The sequence below is a fragment of the Podarcis erhardii genome, assembly GCF_964252035.2.
Source record: "Podarcis erhardii genome assembly, chromosome: 4".
Taxonomy (NCBI): domain Eukaryota; kingdom Metazoa; phylum Chordata; class Lepidosauria; order Squamata; family Lacertidae; genus Podarcis; species Podarcis erhardii.
Genome location: NC_138508.1, coordinates 31,560,438 through 31,580,061, shown reverse-complemented (window position 1 = coordinate 31,580,061; position 19,624 = coordinate 31,560,438). Strand labels below are relative to the sequence as shown.

Sequence of the window (19,624 nt, the reverse complement as noted above, 5' to 3'; positions counted from 1 at the left end):
ATTAGTGGGCAGGTTTTCATGACAATGATCGTGACAATCACAGAACTCCACCTGCCGGGAGTGCGAGCGCCACCACAGCTATCCACCCAGGGGTATTTTGTCACCACCCCTTACCCCTTGGCATGACACCCAGGGTGGACCGCACCTCCCCTGCGACATCCCAGTTCTTCTAAGCAGCAAAGTTCACTGAAAAATCAAATGTTCCGTTTATAAGTGGGGAAATGAAACCTAAACACAAACAGAAGATGGGGAGAATTTTTTTTTTTTTAAAAAAAACAGGGCACTGGAGTCTTACCCAGAACTGTCTGCCCCTTCTGACTAGCCATGAGGTTGAGAGGGGGAGTTGAAATAATGCAGATAAAGAGGAGCTAAAAAGTGTTAGAGAAAGACAAAGCTCAGACACAGGAGAGAAACTGCTGAAACTTCATTAAGTGAAAGGTCCCTATTCTGTGTGTGCACTTCACTGGGATCCTATGGCCTGAGAGGCAGTTTATAGAGTACATTGGCTGTTTGCAATTGCTGCATTTTGAGAATCAGGTGGAGTCAGTTCTTCCTATAAAGTCGAGCTGTGAAAAGCTGTCCAATGAGCATTGGTTGGAGATGCAGTGAAACTGGGTAGTCCATAAGACAAGGTAGGCCCAATTGTTTTCCTTTTAAATAATAATAATAATAATGTTTTATTAGGGAATATAGAGGGGAAAATACAAAGCTTAATATCAAATATCTTTTCCCCTTTTTAAATCTTGAACTAAAACTTTAAGGAGAAAAGGAAAAGAAAAAGAGGGAAATAAACAAAAAAGAGTAGAAAAGAGGTTAAAAGAGCAAGAAAAATAAAATTTCAGAAAGTAAAGAACCTCCCATTCTTCATATGTCCGCTATATATAAACACTTGTTTCCCAATGCAAAGAGACTGGGGGGGGGGGGAGGGAATCAATGCACACTGAAGAAGAGCCGTTTATCTGAATGTACCCAGAGAGTCTGTGGCCGAGGGCTGCTACTCACTTTCCATTCTGCACTTGGTTGCATATGCTACATCAACAGAGGACAATGCAAGGGCTAGATAGAGCATTCTGCAGCCTTCACCCAAAAGGCTCCATCCCCTGGAGTCTTCTCTTGCTGTCGCTGTCAGTCAACCTTCCTCTGTTCCGCTCTCATGTTCATTTGAGGCAGAGACAAGCAAAGTGGTGCAATTCTTTCGTTGCTGCTGCTTCAGGGGAAGAAAATACATTTACATTACTAAATGTGGCTTCCCAGCGAGCGCGTGCCCAAGTGAAAGCAACCAGCAGTCTTTGATAAGGCAGGAAAAGACTATAGAGGGGGAAAAACAAATAACCCTCATTCACCCAACGTGAATTGAGATAAAGGCAAGAGGAACAAGTGGTTAAAAAAGCAACAGCCTCTGACATTTCCGCTTCAAGCAAGCTTTATCACAGAATAGGAGGCTTTTATTTTCTTACCTTTCCTTTTGATAGTCTCTCATGACGCACTTATCAAAGGATGCCGCCTGACTTCCTTTTGCACTCTGCTGTGTTCAGATCTGTCATTTCATTGGGTTTTGATTGCTCTGCTCATTATTCTCCATTAGGGATGGGCTTGGCAATCCTTTACCTCCAGAAAGATGTGTTATATCTAGAGCAGAAATTCTGTGGTCAAGAAGGCTTCTAAAGCCTAGCCAGATACAAATTCTATAGTTTGCTAGAAGTCCAGGAGTTGTGGTTTTCCAGCACTATCACCTGAAAGCTACATACATATATATATACACACACACACATATATATGCACAGGGACGCAGGTGGCGCTGTGGGTAAAACCTCAGTGCCTAGGACTTGCCGATCGCATGGTCGGTGGTTCAAATCCCCACGGCGGGGTGCGCTCCCGTCGTTCGGTCCCAGCGCCTGCCAACCTAGCAGTTCGAAAGCACCCCTGGGTGCAAGTAGATAAATAGGGACCCCTTACCAGCGGGAAGGTAAATGGCATTTCTGTGTGCTGCTCTGGTGCCGGTTCACCAGAGCAGCTTCGTCACGCTGGCCACGTGACCCGGAAGTGTCTGCGGACAGCGTTGGCTCCCGGCCTATAGAGTGAGATGAGCGTACAACCCTAGAGTCTGGCAAGACTGGCCCGTACGGGCAGAGGTATCTTTACCTTTACCTTTATATATATGCACAATAGCAAGCATTTACCGAAAGCAACATGAAGGAATACACAACCTGTAAAATTAATTTCCCTTGCGCTGTTTTATTTTCCTATAAATTTCAACATGCTTTACGCCGCCTCCTGTTAATTCAATGCATCACAGATTTTCACACCCCGGCATAGATTCAGCAAGCAGAGAAGCTGGAAAACAGAAGGATGGGCACAATAAAGGCACATTTTGCATAATCACTGAACATATGACCAGGCATTTATATTTTTCGCCCACATTGTAGGTTGTTTTTTTCCATGGGAAATCAGCTCAGTGAAGAAGCTACAAAACTACCTATCTGTTAGAGCTGTGCAGTGGATTCCAACGAGTTCCAAATGGAATTGGGCTGATTTGGAGAAATTCAGGCCTTGGTCAAGTAGGGTTGCGATAGCTCCTGGTCACCAAAGGTCAGGCTGCATGGCCCAGAGCAATCTAGGGCTGCCTTGGGGTAGCACATAGGAAGGATAGGCAGGTGTGGTGAAAAGGAGGAGAAAATGCAAGAAGGAGGGACCTACCAAGCAGCTGCATCATGGTGGGAGAAGGTCCAGGTGAGCAGATGTCTCTACAGAGGAATAAAGGTAAAGGGACCCCTGACCATTAGGTCCAGTTGTGGCTGACTCTGGGGTTGCGGTGCTCATCTCGCTTTATTGGCTGAGGGAGCCAGCGTACAGCTTCCGGGTCATGTGGCCAGCATGACTAAGCCACTTCTGGCGAACAAGAGCAGCGCACAGAAACGCCGTTCACCTTCTCGCTGGAGCGGTACCTATTTATCTACTTGTACTTTGACATGCTTTTGAACTGCTAGGTTGGCAGGAGCAGGGACCAAGCAACGGGAGCTCACCCCATCGCAGGGATTCGAACCGCTGACCTTCTGATCGGCAAGCCCTAGGCTCTATGGGTTTAACCCACAGTGCCGCCCGTTCCCTCGTACAGAGGAATACATGCTCATAAAAAGGAGTATTTTTCCTTATGCAAGTAAAATTGTTTGGATTACTTGGATTCATGGGGCTTTCTTTCTTTTCACCCGACTGCTTCCTCTGCAAAGAGAGAAATGCTCCCATTTTTAAAGGAAGCTTCTCTCTCCCCTCACCCCAATTTGGATTCAAAATCCTAGAGGACTTTATGCTCTAGATTTTAGAGGAAGGTCAGGATTAAGATTTCAGATTTCTACATGAATCATGCAATTTCTTGTGTATAAACAAATCCAGAATGTACATCTATGGGGATTTCAGAAGCTGATCACCAAACCCATTATGCACTGCAACTATAAGAAACATTACAAAACCTTTTTTTGCTATAACCACCATGCTATGTGAAGGTGATACACAACTGGAATTCTTCAAAAATTGAGTCTTTGGATAGTCCATAAAAATCAGGAAATGAAACACCAAAGAGAAGACATTTGTTGATTTTTGCATATGCATAATTATATGGAAAATCTTATACATTGGCATTATCATTGTTACAATTTATTACCTGCCCTTCAGCTTACCCCTCTATCTTCTTCACATAAGTATTGACCTGCCATGGTCACTACTGGTTAAGTGGAAAGAAATCTGCCTATATTTGAGACACCTAAGCACCCAGCTCATTTTCTGCAGCCCTCAGAATGAAATGTGTTCCTTTTAGCAAAAATGAATACTAAAGACCTTAACATCTGCCCTGATACCAACTCAGTTCATTTGGGACTCAGTCCTTCATGTGTTTGCTTCTACTTCACTGAGTCTTGATAGCAAACCCATTTTTCCATGAAATATGCGCACTGCATAACACTGAACCGTTCCTTTATTAAGCAGACTAAGACTTCCTTAAAAAAAAAAAAAAGCCTCTGCTACAAAAAAAATGCTTTATTTTCACACAGCCCAACCTAGGTGATATTTTCCATACTTCCCGCACAAACCAAGTGAAGGTATCTATGTTATTTGGAGCCAGACATATATTCTTTAAGAAGCTGTCTCACAGGGAGCAACCAAACGCCTTCAGAAATCCTCGGCCAAATGTGCCGCAATAATTCCGCCGACAGTCTTATATATGATTTGACTAACCATATTCGGCCACAACAAGGGCACACCTAGCTCTGCTGAACAAAAACAAAAGCTATCAACCAGAAGGAAAGAGAAATTAAACAAAAACAACTCATTTGCTTCTAGGGGGGGTGTCTCAGAATTCATACACTCTTTAGCAAGGAAACATCATCAAATTTACAATTGCTCACAAGACCTCTGTCCAGCAGTTATGTCTGAACAGGGAGTTCCAAAATAGGTAGGTGTTGTGGAGTTGTGTGCACATACCCTACACCAGGTTCCATATCCCTACTTGCTCCACCCCAATGTTCACACACTGTGCAGGAGACTCTGAAGGGGGCTTCCAAGCACATTCGGCTGGATGCACTTTGAAACCTCGCTGTAATGGGGAACCCTGTGTCAACATAAGGAAGCTTCTAACTATGTTCTTTTGAATGTTCTTCAAAGCCCAGTCATAAGAGGTTAGAAGGCCATCTGCCCATGAAAGCTTCAGCTGAATTTCCTGCACTGCAAGGGGGTGGACTAGATGACTCTACGATTCTATGATTCTGTGATCTAGACTTTCCATTGTAGGTGGAGCCAATGAGGCTTCCTTCTGTTGGGGATGTTGGGGGTTGGGCCTCCACATGTGATCATATCTCCCCATCTCATGTCAGCATTCCTTTTCAAGGATAACACTTAAACAGAAAGACTATCCTCCCTGAAAGAGAGGGGAGTGGTTGTGGGCGGGAGCCCGAGCACCGCCCAGCAGGGGGCATTTGCCCCCTGCCTCCAGCTCACCTGGCTGGCGCTCACGCCCCCCCCCCCCGTGGCCATCCAACCAGGTGCCACGGAGGGGGCGTGTTCAGCAGCCTTTTGCTGCAGCGCCAGCCTTTCCCTGGCCTCATTCCTCGTCGTCCCGTTGCGAGTCACCCACCCTCCACTCCCTTTTAGTTAGGGCCTAGGTCATTGGCCTTGCTATGGACCTTAGGTTGGTCGCCCTGGTTGTCTGGGGGGCCTGGTAGGAGTTTTTCCATTTGGCATTAGGCTTTTTGGTTTTTTCGCCTACCTCGTAGCAATCGTCACAACTTTTGTGGTATTGGTGGGTAGGTTAGGCATTGGAATAATGTGTTGTGGTGTGTCGAAGTGCTAGGTGTGGCCATCGCCTATGCCTTCAATGTTTAGGGGTATTCCGTTAAAGGAATCTGGCGGTCGTGTATTCTGTCCGATGCCTGCTTGGCGGGAGGCCATGGCACGACCCTCGGTGACAGCAGGAGGTGAGCCTATAGTTGGATCAGCATCAACAGGCTCCACCTACTGGTGAATAAACCCACTTCTTTCGATCCAATGCCTAAGCCAATACCTTTTCATTGCTGTAATCAATAAAGTTGTGGCCTTTTCTAGCCCATTAACCTTATATCACGTGTCCTTGTGTCTTCATTTCACTTCGCGGGGTCGGGTCCTCGAACCACAAATATGGACTCTATGACAAGAATGAGGAGTATGTGGCCTTCCAGATGTTGATGGATTCCAGTTCCCATTATCCCCAGCAAACACAAAGCCACTCCCGACATAAGGAGGGGGGGTTGCGGGCTCACGCCCCACCTACATCCTCGCGGGGCTGCAGCCAGCCCCACAGGACTTGGGGAATCCCGGGAATCAGTAGTATTCATTATTCACCAAGCCAGCCAATCGGCTGGCAGCAGGGGCAGGCTTAGTAGGGTTCATTTAAGGTCGGGGCAGCCCGTGCTCGCCCCTTTTCTCTCTTACAGCCAGCAGGGGTATTATTATGCAAATGAGTTGGGGGGGAGGAGCGCCATCACCTCCCCCAAATATTGAAGGGTAGTTCGTTAAAGGACTCCGGGGGGCGTCGCCTCGTTCAAAACCTATGGAGTCTAGGGCCTAAAGTGCACTCCCGAGCGGTAACCCCTCACAGAGTGCCTAGGGATGTGCATCTCGGGGGCTCCCCCTGTTGGTGCTTAACCCTTCCCGGTTCTATGCCGGTTAGTCTGATAGGGCCAATGCCTAAAGCCAATACCGCTCTTACCTGTAATCAATAAAGTTGTGGCCATTTTTCGCCCATTAACCTAAATTCTGGAGTCCAGTGTCTTTATTTATTCCATCTGTGGGAGGGGGCGGGAATCGCCATGCAATCAATAACACCTGGAGGGCCACAGGTTCCCCATCCCTGCCCTGTGATTCTCCAATCTATCGCTTGAAACTAAAACTCCTGCTCATGACGGTAAGCTGGAATTGATGGTCTCTCTTCAGCTCTTTCCACTGCTCACACATCTATTCAGTACTACATGGCATTCTATCCTAAGGGCTTAAAGTGTGTTTAAAAAACAGATGTGAAATATAAACTACATTCAGTTAAAATAGCCTCACATTTCAGGTCTGTAGCCATAGAAACAGATTTTATCAAATAGCTGGCAAGCTGCAATACTTAAATAACATACTACATATGACCCATGACCATAAACTTGCCAAGCCAAAGCTATGGGGCACCAGTAACCAGATCACAATCCAGTTCAAAAGCCTTGTATCACTTCTAGAGAAATCTCAGGAGAAGATTTTATAAACTTGAAGAGCAGAGAAGGGAAACCTCTAGATGTTGTTGGATTCCCATCAGCCTCAGCCAGCATGGCCAATGATCAGGAATTACAGGAGTTGTAATCCAGTAACGTCTGACCACAAGTTCCCCATCCCTGTCTTAGAGGAAAGAAATGCACAGAAATGGGCTACTACCAAACCTTCCAGGCTCTGTTATTTTGAAACTTTGGGAACAGAATATAGATTTAAAAAGTGTGTTAGTAGCCACTTTGGTGGCCAATTTGGCCAAAAGGTAGGATATAAAGTTAAAGGAAAATAATTTGCCAATGTGCATTCTGAAGGTCAGGAACTGGATCAAGTCTAAGACATTTTTCTTTGTGTTCAAAAGCTTTAAGATATACTTCTTCCTGTTCCCCTTTCCCACATATCAAATTCAGGTCTTTATTCAATCCAAGACATCCAATCTATTATGCAATAACTCAGTCCTTTTACATGTCAGATCTTCACCTTGCCTTGCAAACTTTGAATGACCCAGATTAATTTATGCTCGTTTTGAGCTGCTCCATAGCACATGACTCTACTTAACAAGCTCTACTTCTGTAATAATAATAAATAAAGCCTTTCCACTTGAAACCAGTTTCTCACAGTTTGTCTGAAAATGGTTGAAGTTCACCCATCTCATATTGGGCAACATTGTAAGTGCATAAATAAACTGAGTGATGTGTTCAAAGACACCTCTTCTCATGTTAGGTTTATTTTAGGAACATAAGAAACTGCCTTATATATGGAGTCAGACCATTGGTCCATCTGGCAATTGCTCTTCTGGATTTCAGACGGGACTTTTCCCTAGGCCTTTTGAGATACTGGAGATGGGAGCATTAAAATGCAAATCATTTTCTGCCATTGACCTACAGCCCTACCCCATCCTTAATACTTTATGAATTGTATACCACAGCTCACCACTTCAGACTTGCACAATCCCTGAAAGCTTTTGCTAGATGATCTACCCTTGAGGGTTTTTGCTGTTCTTATTATTTATATATGGTACAGATGCAACAGCAGACATAGATCGGGATGGTGCAAACATCTTGTATTGGAATTTGCATCCGTGAGCTACATTTTAAATAGTATGCTAATGTATTATCAGACTATTCAGTTTTCATGTCTCTAACAAAAAAAAAAAAAGGCTGAAGACATTATTTTTAAAAAGGTCAAGTGACACACACAGAGAGACTATGGCTAAACTGATGCCTTAAATTACAAAATGCCATCTCTCCTTCACCCCCGCCCCCCCAAAATGCAAAATGTCATCTCCCTGCAAATAATAAACCTAGATAGAAAATCTTGTTGAATGAGTTTGAGGTTCAGATCCCTTATGGTAAACACAATTGGATCCACTGTGTCATTGAACATTCCATTAGACATCCTTAAGCTTGAACAAAGGAAAACCTTAACAATCCATTTACTAACACACTCTGCTTCAGCAGCCAGGTCAGAACAAGATAATGCAGAGTAAATGAATAGATTGAACGAAAGTTCTTACTTGAACTTTCCCTGGTTTTTGTTTGGAGGGGGTTGCTATCATGTAGCATGGTCATGAAGCCAAATGAGAGAGAGAGGACAACGCTAACTTGCCCTCAGTCTAGGAAACCTGAGAGGAAAACAGTGGTGTCTGTTATTCACTGATAAACTGCCTAATTCATACTTCTCAAACCAGTACTCAAACTGAAACACAGCTATACTTCAAACTTCACACTTCTCTGAAATTTGTGATGCATATTGCGGAAATGCTCTTAAAACTCATCTGTTAGTGGAAATAAGATATAAAAAATACATTATATTATGGGAAATTGCTTGCAAAATGTGTATGTTAGTCAAAGCTATATACAAAAACATGTTCGTTAGGAGAAATTTGTACTAATAGGCTGTAGTTTTTCATGAGGATTTCACAAATCGCTGTAGAAATGTAAAGAGTTTAAGACTGGACGAACGAGAAACCCAAAGAACTGAAACTGACAGACTCATCCATCTTGATGGGAATCTGAGGTAAGATACCCACATAGCAGATGTTGTCCCCCAATTCCATGCAAAGGCAGCATAAGGTCCAAAACAGTTTACTGCTGCAGAAGATAAGGCTTCAGTACGACGGTTCTGGACAGTGATACATAGATACAGTTTGTAGGCTTTTGCAGATGCAGATATATACAAATAGAAAGTATTCCTGCAGTATTCCTGTTACTGCAGCAATTTAGGACATAACACAGACTACAACTTACTCACTGACTGACCCGGACACCCTGACAATTAGCAGATGTGCCTTAATCACTTATATAGCCAGCACTGGAACACTGCCATAGCAACTGCCTTGGCTGATCATGCACCTGTTGGCTTATATCATTTGCTCATGAAGGAAATTAATTCTTTCCTCCACCCAGTTCCTCCAACACATCCATAGTGGATGTGTTGTGTTGTCTGGTAAGCCATTCTAGCATCAGCTCAGGTTGCTAATGTCAGCAGGAGTGACCATCTAACCAGCCCCCATGTCTTTGTACAGTGCTGACTGCATCATCCTGGTGCCCAAAGGTAAAGGTGATAATTACCCCCTGCCCACCACCACTGCCACTTTTTCCTTCCTGCCATACAGAAGCCATCAGCACTTTTGCCTAGCAAATGGCTTCATTAGCTGCACTGTATTCTAAGCAACATGCAATAAAATTGTTTCGTTTTTTAGGATTAGATCACTTCTCGGCCTATGGGTTTAATTTTTATCACAGCTGGTGAATCTGACCAGTGTCAGTCAAATTTTGAAGTGCCAACCTTCACAAGGCTCCTCAGATACATTTTTTGAACCATTGTTTTCTTTTCAGTCTATAGTAAGCAAGTGCCATTCAATCTCTGGAATTACCATATTTTTCGCTCTGTAAGACGCACCAGACCACAAGACGCACCTAATTTTTGGAGGAGGAAAACAAGAAAAAAAATGTTCTGAATCTAGGAAGCCAGAACAGCAAGAGGGATCGCTGCGCAGTGAAATCAGCAATCCCTCTTGCTGTTCTGGCTTCTGTGATAGCTGTGCAGCCTGCATTCACTCCATAAGATGCATACACATTTCCCCTTACTTTTTAGGAGGGAAAAAGTGAGTCCTATAGAGCAAAAAATACGGTAATAGTGTGTATGATAACTACAACATGTTTTGCACGTTATGCAAAGTATTGAAAACAAATGTCAATCCTGTTATGTAAAGAAAAGAAACTTAAAATTATAGTGCTATGATGTCATTTTTAAAAAAGTGATATTAGAACAAAGAAGGTTCATGCTGGCAAAGTTAAGAGCTATCCTTCTATAAAAATAACTTGTGTGTTTCATTTGTTGAGAATATATTTTTGAATTTTCACTTTTTTCACCTGAGGATTGAATATGAAATATTTGCATCTTCAACATATCGTCATCTTAGCTGGGTGCTATAAGAATGAGCACACATTTGTATGTAATTAACATAATGTAACATAATATTTTTTCAAAATGAATATGATTTACATGCCTTCAGGCTTGGTTTTCTTACAGAACATGTTCTCTCCACCATCACACTGAGAGTGCTTGCAGAGGGAGTTTGTGGTGGTAGAAATTTGACCAGTGGGGGGTGTGGCTCAACAGTAGAGCATACAGAAGGACCCAGGTTTGATACCTGTGATCTCCATTTAAGGGTGTGAAGAACATCAGTCTGATACCCTGGAAAGCTACTGCCATGCATTACAGTGTTACAATACTGAACTAGATGGACCAATGGTCTGACTAGGCAGCTTCCTATAATGCCAAGCCACAGAGAGCATCTTTTCTGGAGATGCTTATTTATGACTTTGCATTGGTCCTTAGTCACTGTATTTCTTGTAAAAAGCCCTGTGCAACACAGAGAGCATATTTTAAGAGTTTGTGGAAGCAGTCAATTTTCAAGGTAATTAAAGTGCAAGCCAGTGTTGGAAGGCAGCTGTTGGAAAGGTATTTCAGCAGCAAGGAAAGCATATTGTATGATATCATGTACCCTCCTGGAGCTTATGTTCAAATCTACTCTCATTCCATGAGCACTGCATCTCTATAGTGCAGAAATGCATGTTCTGGTCCAGGAGGGGCCCTGCCAACAAAGTGAATCCCTGGAAGCTGAGAGAGACAACTGGGTGAGTGATCTGAATATGAGGCTCAGTATTCAGGCTCCAATCAGATGCAAAGGAAAGGGTTATTAGTCCCCAAAATGCAAAAATTCTATGGGAGAGTTTTCCGCTTTTCCTACAGCAGGTATTGACAAAGGAAAGCCCCATTGTTCTATGATGAAATCTCGCAAGGACTAGGCAAGAATTAGGTCCCTGTGAGTTGGCTGAAAAGTGAGCTGAGGAGGCTCTGAACATTGTGGTTTTCTGTGGGAGTTGGTGGAAAATATGGGGAAAGCTCTTATCTTTCTTCTAGGAGGAAACTGCACCCAGTTAAAAATGTACCAGGGCCACACAAAAATCACATAAATGGGTCAAAGAGGAAACAAGGAAGTGGGGGAAGCCAGAATTTCGAAGCTACTAAACTCAGCAACAACCAAACTCTCTCATCCATGGATAACAATTTTTCTCTCTGAACATGTGTAGTATCAGGATAGGCAGCTGTCAAGTGATAAAGGAGCAAGTGTGTGTTGGCAGCTATCAAAATAGCCATTGTATGTAAAAAGGATGATGCTTCAAAAAATAAGAAGTCCCAGGCACAGAAAAAGGCAGACACCAATTGCTTCAGTGCCTCAGGAGAGTTAAGTAAAGTTTGTGTCTCCCATCATCCAAAATACAAGAACGCAAATACAAATAGATAAGCTGCTAGAAATCCATTGGGGTTTGTGGGCATTTTAGTGTATTACACAGCTCATCATGCATACAGCTAATCTGCCTGCTGGACAGAAGTCTTAAAGCAGAATGGAGCTAGATGACTGATGAATAAAAGAAAAAAAAAAAGGTGGAAGAGCAGCTTTAAACAGATTGCAGAGGGAAAGCTGACAGGAGCCGAGGAGGGTCCAGTCTGGAACAATTCTTTCTCCTGAGATGAAGATGGTGGTGAAAATAAAATAAAAATAATTTAGAACTAGGGAATGAGAGCACAAGGTTACATGATATAGCAATTCAGAGCGGCCAAAGCACCATAGGCTAAAATACACATGCCAAAGACATTTAGACAGCAACACTTTAAGTGTTTACATGCTAATGCTAGAAGCCTAGTGAGCTGGAGTGATTGGACTTAGAGGACAGCATTGATACAATAGGTAGGGACAGCAGGTAACTAGTGGAATGGAGAGAATAGAATACGCACAGCACATAGCTCCCACCCCAAAATAAGAGCAATTCATAGAGAGTAAGGCTATTGAAAACTAGTAGCCATACTGGCTGTGCTCTCCGCTGATGGAGGCAGCATGCTTTAGAATACCCAGTCCTGAGAACTGCAGGTGGGGAGAATAGGATAGTAGACTTAATGGGCCTTCGGTCTGATCCAGCAGGCTCTTCTTATGTTCTTAAATTATTAGCATCAGTGCGCAGACCGATTTGGCCTCATCAGTGACCTCTTTGGTCATTAATTGTTGCATGTTGTTGCTGTCAATGAGCACCTGCTGATCTTCCTCCTCTGTTGATAACCTGATCAGTACTAGCTGACATCTGATGTGAAGGGTCAGAGAGTAAGACCTTTACTGATTAGAGAGATCCAAAAATAAAGCGGCATGTCCACAACATTTCATGTATCTGGGGATGAAGGAGGCAGAACTGTATATGCAGCCCAAGCAGCTGGGTGCAGGAGAGCCATCCTATTCCCATAGCAACATCAATTTGTGGGGTGTATAAACATTCCTCTCCTTATCTCCATCTCTCTTTGTGCATGTGTGCTTGATGACACCCAACTCTAAAGCTATGAATAATTTCCATTCACAGCTCCATGAGGATGTTGAACAATATTAGTGGAAACATGAGCCTAGGGAGCTGATATTGCCTCTCCAATGGCCACCTTCTAAACCCTGTCAGATAGAAAAGAGCAACCCCATTGGAATGAAGTTTGCAAGATATCTGCCAGATACCCAATGCTATCCAAAGAATGTCATGGTCTAGAGCAGTCATTGACAACCAGGGGCTTTCTAGATGTTTTACAGTACAACTCCCATCAACCCCAACCAGCACAGCACAACAACTAGAAGGCCCCAGGATGTTGAACACTGGCCTAGAGCACTGAAAGCCACCAACAAGTCCAGCAGATTCAACAAGGAAATATGTACTAATCTCCAAATAGAGAGATCATCCACCTGGACTACTAAAGCCATCTTCTGTTATGGGCATTGTCAGTTAAGTGTATACCAAATTTCAGATTCATATTTATTATCTAAGTACCTTAACAGATCCATAAGTTACGCCAAACCATATTAATATATATTCTGTGCTAGTAAATAAATATTGCATCCTACAAATATAGATACATTCTTGGATGCCAGTCAAAGTCTCCCCTCTGCCAATTCATGTATCATCAAAATGTGTGCCTCCAAACTGTCACTCGTCGCATGTTCTCTCCCCCACCCCACTTCTTTTTCTTTTTAAAATATGTTCGCAGTTGCCACTAGAAGCTCCATTTTCCAAATCTGAGGATTCTTTTTCAAGGTATAAAACCCACATTCCTGCATACACTATCCTAGAGTCAGCTTACATTCTGTTTGCATTCTGGCTACTACCATGAAAGAAAATGCACACTCCAAAATCCACCATTGTACATGCCCATGGCCAAAATTTTAATAAATGGAGTCTTTTGAACTACGTGCTAAATGTGAGCTTTTTGCCTTTTGCAGGAGTAACAAAACATAGGAACAAAGGAAGCTTCCTTATACAGAATCTGACGATCGGTCCATCTTGCTCAATACAGTGGTACCTCGGTTTTTGAACGTAATCCATTCCAGAAGACCATTCGAGTTCTGAAACATTCGAAAACAAAAACCTCAATAGCTGACAGCTAGCATTCAGGATCTTGCACTCAGCGGAAGCTGCGTGGCATGTTCAACTTCCGAAAAGTGTTCAAAAACCGAAGCATTTCCTTCTGGGTTTATGGCGTTTGAATACCAAAATGTTCATCAATGGAGATGTTCGAAAACCAAGGTGCCACTGTATTGACTATCAGCAGCTCTCCAGGATTTCAAACAAGATTGCTCCCAACCCTACTTGTGGGTGTCAGGGTTTGAACCTGGGACCTTCTTCATTCAAACAATTTTAATACCATTTTAATGAGCAAAGGAGGAGAGATTTTTGTCAAACCTTTTTGTCAAACATTTTGTGTACTTACTGGCAAAGAGAGTGGAATTGGTTTCGTACCAGTCCCCTCATTTCTGTGCTTCAGTGCTCACCACAAAAAACTATAGTTCCTGCCATGCTTTGCTGCACTTCCGGACTATCCTGATTTTTACATACCCTCCTCTTCTCTGCTCCTCTCCATTCTTGCAGGGATTGTGCTGTGAAACCCCCAGCCTATTTCATAATTTTTTTATGTTTTATATTCTGTCATTTTCTGACTTTCATGGCACATATCCTGCAAGTGGCTTCAGATAGTATGGGCCATTTGTGTCTGACATGGCCTGCTCCCGTTGCTCAGTCCCAGCTCCTGCCAACCTAGCAGTTCGAAAGCACATCAAATTGCAAGTAGATAAATAGGTACTGCTCAGGTAGAAAGGTAAATGGCGTTTCCGTGCCCTGCCCTGGTTCGCCAGAAGTGGCTTAGTGATACTGACCACATGACCCAGAAGCTGTATGCCGGCTCCCTCAGCCAGCAAAGCGAAATGAGCGCCGCAACCCCAGAGTCGTACACGACTGGACCTAACGGTCAGGGGTCCCTTTGTAGCCTTTTTCCCTTCTGAGCGTTGCTCCAGGGTGAGATGATAGAGGAGTCAATGAACACCAGGATGAGGTTTCACAGAGAAAGAGTTTATTCAACTCTGCGCAGAGGCAGCCAGCGGAATCGCTTCCAAAGGCTGGCAGGCCTTACAGCATGTTGGCAAGCCATTTTTATACCCTTCTCATCACTCCATACATCGTCATTCCTTCTCCTTATCCAGCCATAATACACAATTCAACTTATTCGCCCTGTTAGCCCTTGTTCATTGGTCCCTGACCCCACCCTCTCTGAACATACACACTTGCCTAGCTTGCATAGCAAATTCTATATAATCTGTTTAAGGCAGGCACCGCCCATACATGGTTCCGCCCAGGCCACTTTCCTTATCTTCTCTTTGCATGTTCCAAGGAGTGCCCCTGACCTTTATTTCACATTCTTGTGTTCTTCACCTTCACCTTTACCTTTACCTTTACCTTTAAACAGAGCCTTGTGTTCAGGGGCAGTATCTTTCTGGCCCTGCATTTGTACCTCAATCTTTAGCCAAAAAGGCTCCCAGGGAGCATAGGAGTCAACTCCTAGGGGCTGAGATCCCTTCAACCCCATGAAATGTTTAAGGGGCTGGAGCCCCCCTCCCCAGTTGATGGGCATTGTCATTCAAATAGTATGTGCACACTGTGTCTGTGATCAGTTATTCAGGGCGGGGCTTACCTGGGCCCCCCAATATTTTATTCAAGTTGGCACCCCTGCAACAGAGGCTTATAATGACTAGTAAACAAGCAGTCCTTGCTTTCAACCTTATAGTCTAAAAGACACAAGACAAAAGGAAAAGATACTATGAGAAAGGGAGCAAAAAGCAAACTCAGGAACAAGATATTGGTTCCAAAGGGCTGCATTCAATTAAGCTGTTCTCTGAGTAACATTGGCATCCATCTGTCTCGTGAGACAATAGTAGAATGCACCTTTGGGGGTGATGTCAAACTGTTGGAGAGCTACAGTGCCTTCTGTGGCTGTAGAGACCGATACAAGAGAGGCATGTTTTGTTGCAGCTGGGGCAGAGGAAGGCATCTAGTTGTGCTGATGTAGGTGTACCATGATGTTTCTTCTTTCTGTGCTCCTCCCAACTGTCGTTCCTCCTCTGCTTACTGGTTACTGTCTGTCAGGATTCACAAAATGCTGTGTGAGATGCTAAGTCTGCAGGCTTGAGTTTGCTAGCTGATGCAACTGGCTGATGCAATCAGCCTGCAATACTTCCTCTGGAAGTGCTGGGTCAGAATGACTCAGCAGTAATGTGCTGTCAGTTGATTGGCTGTCATCAGTTTAAAAGGGAAACCTGTCCAGCAGTAAGTGGGGTGGTGTAGAGGAGGGTGGAGAGAGAGAGAGAGAGAGAGAGAGAGAGAGAGAGGAGGGAGGGAGGGAGGGAGGGAGAGAGAGGGAGGGGGGGTGTCTTCCTATTTGCCTTAAGGTGCAGCCAGGTACTCTGTTTGACTGTATGAACTGCTCGTGTATTATAGCCTGTAGATATTTGTATATATAGCTCACAATAAATATACAGCACTGAAGAACCTGGAACTCTGAGCATTTCTGCTAAAAGCGTTGCGGAGAATTTGCGACACTGTCTGTTCACATATAGAAATTAATGGCCATAGCTAAGTCATGTGTATTCTTTGGTTCTATTATAATTTAGTTGAGACTCCTGCCTCACAGGAGGTTGGACTAAATGATCCTTAGGATCCCTTCCAACTCTACAGTTCTATTATTTAAATGAGTCTACTTGAGTCTACTTGAGTAACAGGGAGAGCAGCTTCCCAGTTAGTCTGATCCAACAAGTTATTATACACTTAGCTACTATTAAGTGAGTTTCACCACTCCATATGAAGGTGCAACATTTGGTAATAATAATAATCAACTGTGTGCATTTCCTGCTTGTGGGGTCCCCATGGACTTTGGCAGGGATTTTCTTGTGTCCTTGCAGGTTGCTGGTACTGCAAGTCCTTGATGTTAGTAAAATAAGAAAAACTCATTTGATGGTAGTTTTAAGAAATCTTAAATGGGGTTGGAAATTGCTTAAAATGTTATACATTTCTTACACAAAAGCCAAAAGAAGACTGAAAGTCAAAATGTAAGTTCTGTTTGCTATGTTTTTATCCCAGCCTTCATTGAAGTAGGAATGCTTGAGGATTTCATTCAATCCACATTTTTAAGCAAAGTGATCTGATTCACACTTCCTGAATGAATGTTTGTTGGAGTGCAGTTATGCTTTTGTATGTTGCCAACATACAAAAGAAGATTCCACCTAAACATTAGGAAGAACTTCCTGACAGTGAGAGCTGTTCGACAGTGGAATTTGCTGCCAAGGAGTGTGGTGGAGTCTCCTTCTTTGGAGGTCTTTAAGCAGAGGCTTGACGACCATATGTCAGGAGTACTCTGATGGCGTTTCCTGCTTGGCAGGGGGTTGGACTCGATGGCCCTTGTGGTCTCTTCCAACTCTATGATTCTATGATTCTATGAAATGCAATGGCCAAACTATGAGTGAAGGATAGCAAATGTTTATTATAACTTGATTACAGACAGAATAAGGAAAGCTTGTACCCCTTCAGTCACTCAGAACATCAGTGGAAGGACTCTATAGCAGCTGGTATGTAGCACCTTCACAGGTATTGGTCTATGCTGACGTTCATGGAGGAGAACTTCCTTTTAGAACTTGCAAACATAAGAATTTTCAGAGACTACGTGAAAAGAAACCTTTGTTGTCATACATCTGTGCCGAGAAGAAGAAGAAGAAGAAGAAGAAGAAGAAGAGGAGGAGGAGGAGGAGGAGGAGGAGGAGGAGGAGGAGGAGGAGGAGGAGGAGTTTGGATTTGATAACCTGCTTTATCACTACCCGAAGGAGTCTCAAAGCGGCTAACATTCTCCTTTCCCTTCCTCCCCACAACAAACACTCTGTGAGGTGAGTGGGGCTGAGAGACTTCAGAGAAGTGTGACTAGCCCAAGGTCACCCAGCAGCTGCCTGTGGAGGAGCGGAGACGTGAACCCGGTTCCCCAGATTACGAATCTACCGTTCTTAACCACTACACCACACTGGCTCTCAATGGAAGAGTGTGCCATTGGGGGTAAAGAGACAATGGGGTTAAAGAGACAATTGGGGGAAGAGACAATGGAAGAGTGTGCCATTGGGGGTAAAGTCAAACCATTGGAGAGTTACAGCACCTACTACTTTGGCTGTGGAAACTAATACAGTAGAGGCATGTTTTATTGCCGCTTGGGCAGATGGAGTCTGATTTTGCTGCTACAGGTGCACCACTGCATTTCTCCTCCCTGTGCTTCGCCTTAATAGGGAAGGCATTTGAGGATGAACAATCATACTGGATATGTTCTCATGAAAGGACACAATCATCTTGTGGCTCTTAGGTGGGCACCTTATCTTGCAGCTAAGCAGTGTGAAGAGTTATTTTCAGCTGATGAAAGTCCTATTTCAGGTCTATGAAGGTGATGTACAGGGGGGCACCTCTGCTCTAGGCCTTGCTCCGTTAACAGTTGGTCATGAAACTCTGCCAAGAGCTGCCTGTGACTAAGCAATAGGTAAGAAATTAGCCAGCCCATTAGCAGGTGACTGGACATGAGATAAGAAATGTGACTGGCTAATTAAAGGGTTCTAGACCCCCAAAAGAATGTATTGACACTAGAAGAGTTATCACTGTACACTAATAATTCCTCAGAATACAAAGGCACTCCCATTCCCATTACACTTATAAGAATTTTGAGAAACTATTGTTGTCTCCAAAATGTACTAAAATCCATGTTTGTGGGGAAAATTCATGGACACAATGCATACAAGAAGTAATGCAATTTTTCACGTGGACTTAAAAGGAAAAGAATTGACAAACTGATGAAGAAACAGGATGGAATGGTGCTATGAATGAACACATGTGAAACCGGCATGGACCAAAAACACACTTCTCTGTCAATCTCTAACTCTAAGGACGTCAGAGCAGTGTATGTGGTTCCCCTCCCCATTTTCTCCTCAAAACACCCAGCGGGGGGGGGTGTCTGGTCCTATGTCACCCAGTGAGCATCATATATGAGCTGGAATTTAAACCAGGTCTTCTCAGTGTTAGTCCAGGGACATAATCCAGTAGATGCCTATTTGGAACAATGTACCAGTGTGTTCATTGAGGGTACCTCTCAGGTGGCTATTTATACACAATTGCACCTTGCCACCACATCACACTGGGCTTTGATGCAGTATACATGCGCAGGGATAATGTTTTTGTTGCTGAACATGGAATATGTTTTATTGAAACAGCATGTTTAGGAGTTCTTCTCTTATTACCTGTGTTGAATAACCAAAAACACTTGAAATTATGACACATCAAAAAACAAAAACACCTGGAAAAAATGTCTTTCATGTTGTTGTTCTTGTGTTGTTTTCTTTAAGTGTAAAGATTTCAAAGAATGTTTGAGTGGTTCTGCTCCAGGAAGCATTGCCTTGGAAACTGTTGCCTGCTTGCTTGCTCAGTGAGTAGCAAAGACATTGAAACAAAAGCAATATCATAAGAAATGAAGCCAAGCAAATTCTGTTACATAAACATCGTAAAAGGTGAAGCCAAGGTCTGGGCTGCACCCCTTCCCCCTCTTCAAAACTAAGCAATACATTTCACATAACATTTCAAATGGATGTGGTAATTGCACAGAAAAAAATGTGTTAATTTAGCATGCCTGATTTGTGCAATTTCCAACAGGTGTTCCATCCTTGATCCTGCCAAGAACCAATGGCAGCGAAGCAAGGGGCAGTCAAAGGGGTTTTTACTTAACATATTGCTTATTTAATTTGTGACAGTAGTAGTAGGGATGGAAGAGAACTGCCATTTGGTTTCCCTTTAAAGGTGACTCTGATCAAATTAGCCCTTTCCAGAACAATAAGAGAACCAAAACATGGGAATCGTGTGAAATTCTCAGTGATCTGATATTTCTGATGCCATTCTCCAACTGGCCAGTGCTTACAAAAATG

General features: G+C 43.4%; 1 long non-coding RNA gene across 1 annotated transcript; it reads right to left on the bottom strand.

Moving 5' to 3' along the window:
• Nucleotides 1-1,007: 1,007 nt before the first annotated feature.
• LOC309339679 lies at nt 1,008-8,348 on the bottom strand. Its single transcript, XR_014155528.1, has 3 exons — nt 8,282-8,348; nt 1,458-1,629; nt 1,008-1,207 (listed from the first exon to the last, which is right to left on the bottom strand). It is a non-coding gene; the product is annotated as an uncharacterized lncRNA (long non-coding RNA).
• Nucleotides 8,349-19,624: the final 11,276 nt, after the last annotated feature.